The 10,821-nt window shown below is 34.9% G+C and overlaps 1 protein-coding gene across 2 annotated transcripts in view; it reads right to left on the minus strand.

Annotated features, from left to right (window-relative positions):
• The window catches only part of LOC126896971 (transcription factor Ken-like), a 28,309-nt gene extending 23,537 nt beyond the window's left edge, over positions 1-4,772 (minus strand). Inside the window, exon 1 of one of the 2 annotated variants that reach the window (XM_050670273.1) lies at positions 4,134-4,772. The gene's annotated coding sequence lies outside the window, so the exon portion shown is untranslated. The remainder of the gene's footprint in view (positions 1-4,133) is intronic. The other variant, XM_050670246.1, reaches the window with a different exon arrangement.
• Between the last annotated feature and the right edge of the window lie 6,049 nt (positions 4,773-10,821).

Below are 10,821 nucleotides of genomic sequence, written 5' to 3' on the forward strand. Positions count from 1 at the left end.
CTAGAAAACTTGTTGTTCGAATTAAATACATTTTAGCAACTGACAAATATTCAATAACTAAACGAGACTTTTATTTATTAGTAAAGAATAATCTTTTTTTAATTTTTGTTGTTTTCATCGCGTTAAGGTAATAACATCGACGGTTACATTTATTTACCGACTGAATACTGGGCACGTTTCTTTGTGTGGAGTAAAAATTGTGCAAGTTGTGTCGGTGACCTTGGCGTGTTTAGCTGCTCGCATACAGCGAGAGAGCATCGTGGCGATCTTGTCATCCTACGACGTTGCCTCGTTCGAGGCCATCATTTCCTTCATCATACTCTACACACACACACACACTGTCGCCCAAACTGTATTATTTCTATATACTCATTCGCCTTGTACTTAAAATCGCCGTCGAACGCTGTCGTCTTTCTAATTTATTATGCGTCTTGTCTGTAGCCAAATGACGGAAAACAGCTTTGCTCTTGTTGTGACATAATATCGGTCCACGAAGGCCACTGCAACGTTTTCAATTATGGGCGTCACGAAATTGACACGTAAACAATAGACATTCTACATAAACATTCGTATTGTCATTTCGGTTAAAAAAGTCAATTTATCCAACAAGACCACAGCGGGTGGCGGGTCCGTTTTGAAAAAAGCTCACTGTCGCCCGAACAATTTTCTCCGCTTTTTCTGCCCACAACGCACACACTCGTCGACCTTGGCACTAACGAAACAAACATAATCGCCTTGCCGTGTGCGTTTATTAAATGGATGACTACGTCGGTGCAATTTGGCATTGGAAAAAAATAATCTAATAATAATAATAATAATAATTTACAACAGTGGGTACTACGGTGTTGGATCATCTAGATCCTTCGAAAACATTCTAAAAAAACGCATGTCGTATATTTACAATAGGTAAGCATCAAAACACACAGACTGTGGTAGGTAAGATGAAAAAAAAATACAGTCAAGCGTATTGTTTTTTAAGAAATAACGCAGAAAACGCTAACGTGTGTTTAGATAACAATTGTGATCGCACGCCGGTCCGTTTATAATTTTCGAATCCAATTTCATGAGAATTTGATTCTTCTGTTTGGAAAGTTGGTGTACTTCAAAGTTGATTCGATTGAACAAATTTTTGTCATACGCGTTTTTTTTCTTTCGTATTACATCGGTAAACAAAGCCATTAAAAACACGGAAACATGGTTTTAATAGTTAAAAGTTAATAACAAAAAGAGTAATTATTATTCTTATTATACAGTCTGGTAGAAATGCGTTTTAAATGTTGACAGATACCACCCAAATAATAACTGTCTGACGTAGTTATTTATAAATATTTTTTTAAAGGTTTTTTATCGAAACCAGAGGTATTCTTTTACGGATATAGTTCGGGCACATGATTTATCACTAGGTCATTCAACAGAAGCGATTTAAAACTCCATTTTGTGTAGAGGTGATAGACTTGGTGGTAGTGGTAGAATTTTCTTTTATCTTTATTGCCACATCGAAATCCTCCGGTACATCTAAGCGGATAAGTAGCCAAATAAAAAGTTAAAATAGCGACCGGTAGTCAATAACGCCAACTAAAACCTAGTGTGGATTTATTTTTCTAGAGGATACTAGTTCTATGGAATAACTTGTTTTTAACGCATCATTTGTTAAAAATGATTTCCTTCTCGGAAATTTATTTTGAAAGATAAGGTTGGGCGTGGATTCGATCAGGTTATAGTCGAATTCTCATACAGTCCAAGTTAAATTGTATATGTGAGGCTACGTTAAGTTGAGTCAGTTGAACATTATCGACGTTAACAGTAACATATTTAAAACTGTAGACTGCCTGCAAAGTTTAAGTTGAGGTTACAACATGACGAATTGTAAAGGTCTTCGTTCCGTCTGTCTGCCATAATGGAATTCATATTTGCGTGAACCGAGCAACGGAGGTCTTCAGACTTCTCAAGATCAGCTTTCCCGGTGGCTGCGCGGCGTATAATAGCAACACAAGTTGTATTATTCTGACGGTAGACTCGAGTGAGCGTATAGTGTATTATGTTGTCGATGGACCTTGAAATGATTGCCAAGAGGTTATCGTCGCCATATACAGAGAGTAATAATACCATACTTTGTAGCACCGTTTGCACTCTAACAAAATAACGCGCTAGCTTACATACACACATTCTTTCTCTCTCTGTTTTGCGCGTTTTTTATTTTATCTTGTCCAAACATTTCGTTTTTTTCTCTCGACCGACCGGAAGACCATTACAAAGAAAACAATCTCGCTATCGCACGTGTGTGACTTACATTATTTAACTTACGACCTCGGTGCCAATGTACTGACAACAAGTAAAGAAAACGATCACAACCGAAGTTGCCCGAAAAGTTCATAAGGCTTTTTTACTGTCCGTCGGCTTTGTGCGGCCGACGGTCAACGAGTAACTCTGTCGTGTTACATCTTGGGCCGTTTCAATGTCGACATTATTTTGGCATGTCCGTTCCGAGGATAGCCGGCTGCGATCGCGTTCCTCGACTCGACGTTTTGACATATTTTTTTTTCATAATTATAGTCCGAATCGTTTTTAAAGGCCTTCGAAGTCGTGATAATTCGTGTTGTAACGACCGCAGTGTTATTAAAACTCGGGCACGGTTTTATTTCCGCGGAACATGTAGTCATGTGCTGGCGCAATAGCCGCGTGTGCTGTGCGCTAGAATTAGGTCAATACGTTTACTACACAGCCGAGTGTGCGTGTGTGAGAGAGTATGATTAGATAGTAATATAGCTGTCATATGTAAATATAATATGATTATGTTGTACGCTGCGCGCGATTTGTTTTGTTCGTTGAAAAATTTGCCGTGAACGCACACCGACGATTCGTATACGGCTAGAGTTTTTACCAACTACTTTTCATCACTTTAGTTGTTTTTTATTACAGGTGCGTCTCACCGGTGAAAACGGTAGCGGCGGATATTTTTAACGCGTTCATTCGCCTCCTACATTTGTTGAAGCTAAAACACTCGATCAGATAATTGCAATAGGAAAGGACCCAGTGACCCTTGTTCAAAAACTGGCGGTCACATTTTTAACACACGTTCGGAGTGTAAAGTTACGTAAGCGCTCGCGTAATTTTACGCAGGAAAAGATGTTCGGAAGGGGGGGGGGGTTGGCGAAACACGATGTTCTGTTCGGTAATCGTGTGGAAAAAGTACCGGGCCATTTGCGGCCGAATTCTCTCTCAAGAACGTGTTCTCGCCTTGAGACCAAGAGGCGCTCTTAAGGTTACATAGTAGTCTCGAACGGAGGGGAAATACGCGTTATTTAATAGGAGTAACTTATCCGATCGAGAAACATGTTTCACGGAAAGTTTTTGAGGACGACCAACGGTGTGCGAAGGACTTCCCTACATTTAATGTGTTTCAGCCGCCGACAGCTCGCAATGCGCTTCCCCAAACCAGACGTCCGTTACATTGTCCATTCGTTTCATCTGTTTTGTTTATCCCCACCCGTCGCATAAGAACATTCGGAATTCGAACAGGTCGCCACGAATACACGCGTACACAAGGACACAGGTACGTGTAAAAAAAAAAAAAAAAAAAGGTACGACCTATTACACAGCGGCGGCGGAAACCGTATTCAAATATTCACTTTCGTTTTCTAAACCGTTCGACTACGACGCGAGGACAGCGTACCTGCCCTAATCTGGCGCATAAATTACCCCACCGATGGCCGTCCGAGCGATACCCAAATGTTTTGTTCGATAAATCGTTGGGCGTTTAAATTGTTGTTATTATTATAACACATAATAATTTATTACTCGCGCTATTATGACAGGATTAGACAGATACAATAATTAATATCCGTGCACTGTGGACACATAGTCTAGAATAGGCCAAATACAATGTGGTGACACATTGCACACTCCAAAGTTCCCCTACACGTTAAAAAAAGTCTTGGAACACTAACCATTATTACCGAGAGAAAAATTAGACTTCCATTAACTGCGTTCCGAATTTCTATTCACTATTATGTCACCGCAACTAGACTTCAGCGTCAGGTGTTTTTTAAAAAGAAAAGTTTCGATATTCTCTAGATTACATTTCCTATTTGTTCGAGTCGTCCTACACAATAATATTTTTAGGGTGTACTTACCGCGTACAACGGTAATCCAAAAAATGCTCGGACAAAGACGTTGTAAATCATTATTTTTGAAGTTCTGGTGAGCAGACGGGTACGGAGTGCGAACGCACGGCGGAAACGGAAAGAACCGAACGACACTTTTAGCGGGTCACACTGGGAAGTCAATGGCAAGAAAATCAACCGGCGCACCAGGAAAAAATAATTTAATTTTTTAATATCAATGCAAAAAACAACAATACAACAACCGGCTAAGTCACGAACACAGGGCGGCGGCGGAGGTAGTGGTCGTGATTCCGATCTTTTGTGGCCGAGGGTGTTGTTTACCCTCACGATCGGTTTCCCTGCCGAGACTCTAAGGTGTCATCGGAAGAAACGAGTGAAAAGGGCTGTCCGATGAATCGTGTGACGGCACCACTGCAAGTTGCTGGTGGTCAAGTAAAGCCCAAAAGCGTTCGATCGGCGAGTAAAGCAGCAGTTTACGCACTCCGTGCCCTGAACCAAGCGCCGCACACTTTCGCGTAAAACACACACACGACGGAGGCCGACGGTGTACCGCGCGCAGTGCCGCGGATATAATAATATTAAAAAATACGCGGTGCCACCGTACCTCTCCAAACTCGAAGCCGACGATGACGAGGCGGCGGTTATTTCGACATGCAACTGGTTCGGGCTAGTGCGCACGCGCAACAATACTGTGTACAGAACATTTCCTCCTTCTCTTCAACAAACACCTCCACTTCTTCCTGCTGTTGCTCCTCCACCGAGCACTTACACTCACACACGCGCGTATATTATACTCAATGGTATTACACAACATGTCCCGGTGTGCTTATGTGCGTGCGCTGCGGCTGCTCTTTTTCATAACGACGACGCGTCGACGATGACGACGTCAATGATGTGCGGGTGAGTAGCGGTGAGGTGGAAGTGGAGGTAACGGCGGTCCGGTTCTACTGTCTATTTCTTGTACAGACGCTCGAGAGGCCCCTTTCCCTTTCTACGAACGTCGCCACCACCGCTTCCCTATCGTTGTATAGTGTAGTGGTAAGAAAAATCATCATCCAGCACTTCTCAACTTTTACTAAATACTCATTTTTTATTTACTATTACAGTAAAACTATGCAACTAATAGGCTCCCTATTAGACCATTTCACATGGTAAAAAATTACGATGTTTTTTTTTTTGAAGGCAAATTGTGTATTTTAATAAAAATATTTTTGTCATTTTAATGGATACGGGAAACGAAAACGACTATTCTTGTTTATGTTACTTCCCCTCGGCATTTCTTTAAAAATAATAAAGCGTAATATTAAGTTTGACTGTATGTTAGTGGTTTATATATTTTTCATTTTTTTAAAATCCTTCTTTATGTCACGTTTGGAATGTTATTTTCCTTGAGACATTTATAGAATTCACTTCTTCGTCGTTGGCAAGTTTATTAAAAAGAAAACTTTAGTTATATTTTAATCATAGAAATGTCTCGTGGGTGATAAAAAAGTTGTCATTTATAGTATGCTAAACACCTACGTTCCTTGAATAAGCGATTTTTTTAAACTATTAATATGATTTACTTGTAGGATAAGTTTTTAATCTTCCCCTTGTCTCGATTCGTTCATTAAGTGGGTGCAGCACTCCTTTTATGAATTTTTTTAATGGTTAATTAAAATTGATCGTGCTTTTAAACGTTATGTAGAATATACTTTGTTATAAAAGGAATCCAGCGATGAAGGTGATGCCTATGATGTAACGAAGCTTTTGAAGGTTTAATTTATTAACTTTGGTAGATTTTCAGTTGAAAAAATATGCAAAAACTTCTATTTTTCATCAAACAAAAAACGGTATTTGAGAAAAAACTGTTCGAGGGAACATAATACCGTTTTGAAAATTCCTTCGCTGTAAGCTATTTAGAATATTCGAGTAGCTTAAATACATTACTCATTTTCTATAGCGTTCGATGTGAAAATATACCCTAAAGATTATGAGTACTTGCATTTGCTACAGGCGGAAGGTCTTGAGAACTGCCGAATGCATTCCATCATACAATTAGTGAACATACTTTTGAAATCCACTCGACAAACTTGTCGATCGGTTGTGCATTCCTCAGCTGTGTTTGTATAAACGACAATAATTATATTATACAGACGTCCAACCACCGAGTAATTTATATTGACCTGAAATAGTGTACGAGCCCTGTAATTATATTTTGTCCCATCAAAACAAGTTGTTGAAAATGTCGAGTAATCTGTGAGGTTTATTAGTATGAAACGATATTATTAAGGAATAATAGTTGAGCATAATAATATCCTATCGTATTTGTCTAAGAATGGTGTCGTAACCGAGAGCAAAAAAATTGGAGGTGCAGAAATTATTTGAAACTAAGGGCACAAGGTCAAAATACTATAGTTGTGAAATTAAATGAGACATAATATTATCTCGGCTATTTGAATAATGATCTAGTTTTGCTAATTAAAACAATGACCTGCAAAGTTTTTGTTGAAAGTAAAATTCTTCTGTCAACTATGAAGAGCACTCAATGACTTTTAAAATCTTAATGTCTGAAATTTTTTAAAATACGCCCAAGTTTAAGATTAAAAAGATTTTCACCTGTTTTCTAAAAAGTTTAACGTAAATGTAATGTCGCCATTATCACGCCATTCAAGAACAGTTATTTTTGAGAGTTTAATTAGCTAACGTTCGTGATAAGCTTCAATCGCAGACACTACAGCATTAATACAAAAATGACCTAACTGAAATGTCTGTCATTAAGTTTTTTGTAAACACATTACTTATTTTTCACTAAACAATTTCATCTCAAATCGCATTCTCGTTAAAAAATAATATTAAACCTTTTACATTATGTAACGGTGCTAAATTGTCATTAATTTATCACTTTTTAAAGGTTTAGACCCTTTTCAAATTTACACCTTCTGTTTAAACATAATTTTCTTACGGCGCAAAACAAACGTCCGAACTTGGAAAGGTTATATGACTTTTTCTGAGTAAGTTAATAAAACACGTTGTAAATTGTAACACCATTTCGTACTCGGAGGTTAAGGCGCAATATAAAGGGATTATTGGACGGTTTGTACATTTTATCTACAAAACAAATGTCGGTGTGAATAAACACAAGTAAAAGATTGCGTCTTTTGGTGAAAATTGCCTTTTCGCTGGCACATAAAACGTTCGAACGGTCCGAAACGGATAATTTCTCCTTTAAGAAACACAAATTCTTTGCTACCTTGTCCGTCTTTCTTGCTTGTAATATAAATGCTATTCGTTTTTTTTCTAATACATTTCTTCTATGTTGTAAAAGAGAAAATTAATGATTATACTACAAACGATACTTATTTTTATTTTTTAACCTTATATATTAATGAAATCTTTTTTGTTTTTAGCTACTGTTAATTATATGTGATCCATTGGATTTGGTTTAGTGAGACTTGCAGAAAGAAATTAAAGCGTTGTCTCTGCAAATACAACCATATGATATTTAGTTTTTTTATTTCAAGTATTTTTTTATTAGCATTTCTCGTGTATGCTCAAATTTTTTATGGTATAAAGTTATTTTATTCTTTTTTTTATAAATGTTTAATACATCTGAAACTCAAATATATTACTTGATATGAAATAATAATTTTAACTTACAGTCATATATTCAATAAAGCTATTGATAAATTTATTTACATAAAAGTATCTTACGGAAATTTTTAAAAGACGATTACGTTATTAACATATACATTTTCTTTTGTTCTCTATAGGTTTTTTTAATCAAAGATCACAGATATGTATAGTTAGTGATAAAAAAAAATGGTCAAATCGTAATGGAATCATGTTACAGTTGGATAAAAATCCTCTACCGTATGTTCATAGTTCTTAATATGAAAATCAGTGAACTATACTAAGTCTAAACCCTAAGGGTAGACATTATAATATTATAGAGTTAGACCAGAGTGGAGTGTAATATTAGTTTACTTTGTGAACGAGGAGTAATCGTCTCTTTTCTGGATTTCAACCATTCCATAAAAAGATGTTCTTTTTTTTGAGCCGTTGAAAATTTAATGGCGCAATATACTCTAACGTGAAAAGGAAAAAATTATATAATAGTATTTTATACCTACTAAATAAAGAAAATCGTTAAAAATAACCTATCCGATAAAAAAGAATACGTCTTAGGTTATAAATTATTTAACGCAAGTTAAGTACACAACCTATCAGTATACGTAAATTATTATTCAATTTATGTAAAATATAAACCATATAATGTGAATTAAATCTAACAAATTTCCTGTCCTAATGATTACACTAGACCATATGTATCGTAAACAGTCTTACATGTAAAACAAACGTTTCAGTCGACTGACTTGCCTATTTTAAATTATTACATTGTATAAAAAACGTAACTGTATTGACATTTACATATGAAAATTTAAGAAAAATTTTAATAGTACAAGGAATGTTTTAACAATCCATACATTGATGTAATACATTGATGTTGACAAACAGAAGTTCATTTTTAACGAAAATAAATGAAAGGAGTACTGAGATAGTGTATTTAAATAATTTCTTTGGCATTTCAACGCGCTTCAATATAAGGCCCTGGTACTCGTACAAACGGCCGTCAAAGGTATATTTGGTGGTCTTTGTTATTAGAAATGGCAACTTGTTGATAGCAAAATGTGCACGAAACACGCAAGTAAAAAAACAAGAAAAAAATACTAAACTGAACTAGAAATTTTTTTTATTTATTTTTATTCAATTTGGTAGTTGTTGCTCTTTATCATGCAACATACTTAATAAAAACTAGTGGTATGATAGGCTCAGGTGTTTTCTTTATTGAAAGTGTGTTTAAATAGACGGAAACAGATTGTGTACATTCAACAATAGTAATTGTTAAGTTATCAAAACGGAAAAAATGATAAATCAATCTTTTCAGGTTTTATAACACTAGTTTATGGCTCTTAGTATCCAAATATAAGTTACAATTATTGATATAATCGTACGTCAGTTTAGCCTAACCATTGACACGAATATACATACACAAATTTATAAAATATTTTATATTTAGACGTTTTGGCTTTTCCCGAGTCCTCCCATCGCATTGCTATTAGTCATCATATTCCCTTAAACTAGGGGGCCGCTTAAGGGGTAGGCCTCTGTGCTTGTCAACACAGTTCAGTTAAAAAGTAGAAGACTAAAAGACTAAGAGGTGATCTAGTTAGTTACCAGCACAACTACTGTTTTTCTATGCCGACTAAAGTACGGTTCAGCCTAAAGACTAACCTATTTGCACATTAGTTATTAGAACCAACTAAAGTACTAGTGCTCCGAAGAGCTGCACGTGCACAAATTAATAATAATAATAGGATAAAAATAACTTGTATAAATCACAAGTCTTTAAAATGCTTACGGACAATTGTGTAACACATACAAAAAAAAATATAATGCAAAAATTAACGTTTAGGTATACCCTCGACGGAGACGTTCATAATAGTTGTTTTATAATTTTTTACTCCTTTATATATTATCTAATCCCTTCTCATACTGTTTGCATTATTTGCTGATCCTGCCATTTTTACAATTTGATGATTCTTTTTTCCGCGAATGTTAGTTTAAATATACATATTTATAATTATTCTAAAATTTTAAGGCTTTACTAAAATATTTTAATATTTATATACTTTCCTTGATTGCTTTTAAAGGGTAAATATCGTTACACTTGTTGGTAGTTAAATATAACCGCATATTATATTCCTCAATTTGTATATTTTTTGCCTTATATTTAAAGTTAGATATTTAATTTTTTAAAGTTATTAACATAAGCACATATTATTAACTAAATTATTTTTAAATTTTGTATATATTTATAATTTATTTTAGTTGGATAACGGGTAATTTAGCAAGTAAAATGAGTATATTGCTCTAACGTGTTTAAAACAAACTTTTGTAACACACTTGTTAGTTTAACATAAAAAAAGTTTTATGAAAATATACCATCAAGTGTAATGTATATTAAATTAAAGTACCATCGTATAACTCAAAAACAATTTATGAAGATAATTTGAAAGAAAGACAATGTACATTGGTGTACTAAGCGGCTAAAAGCACGATTGCCTGGGGTATTTCATTTTATGAATTTTAAAATTATGGGCAAAAAAAAAAAAAGAAGGCCCAACCATTTACTAAACAATTATGATATAAGGTGCTGTGTATAATTTTGCTTAGCACTGATCTAGATTCACTAAATTCTAACTATATTATAAATCTATAAAGAGACATTTTATAAAGTTACTAAAAATACTTAAATAACACATAATTCTATCATTACTGTTCAATACATAGAGTTATCGTAAGTCTAATACCTTCATATATTTTTTTAATAGTTTTTAATTTTTGGGAATTTTTTTTTTTTGTACAATACTAATAGTCTAACCGCAATCGCTGAACATTAACTTATTCAAGTAATTTGACTTCTAACTTTTTAATTCGTTATTGTTCAGCCACATTTATATATAATTACGACTAGAAAACAGGTATTTTTTACCAACTTCTGCAAATCAACTTAAAACGTTCCTAAACCATAATATCCTATGGGAATTATGTCGAATTATTTCTTATGTAATCACGCAATTTATAATATGCATATTTGAAGATTATAGAGGTTGAAGAGTTATTATTATACGACAATGATATCATTCTGGAAGTA

This window comes from Daktulosphaira vitifoliae, unplaced genomic scaffold, assembly GCF_025091365.1.
Source record: "Daktulosphaira vitifoliae isolate Bord-2020 unplaced genomic scaffold, ASM2509136v1 Scaffold_1, whole genome shotgun sequence".
Taxonomy (NCBI): Eukaryota; Metazoa; Arthropoda; class Insecta; order Hemiptera; family Phylloxeridae; genus Daktulosphaira; species Daktulosphaira vitifoliae.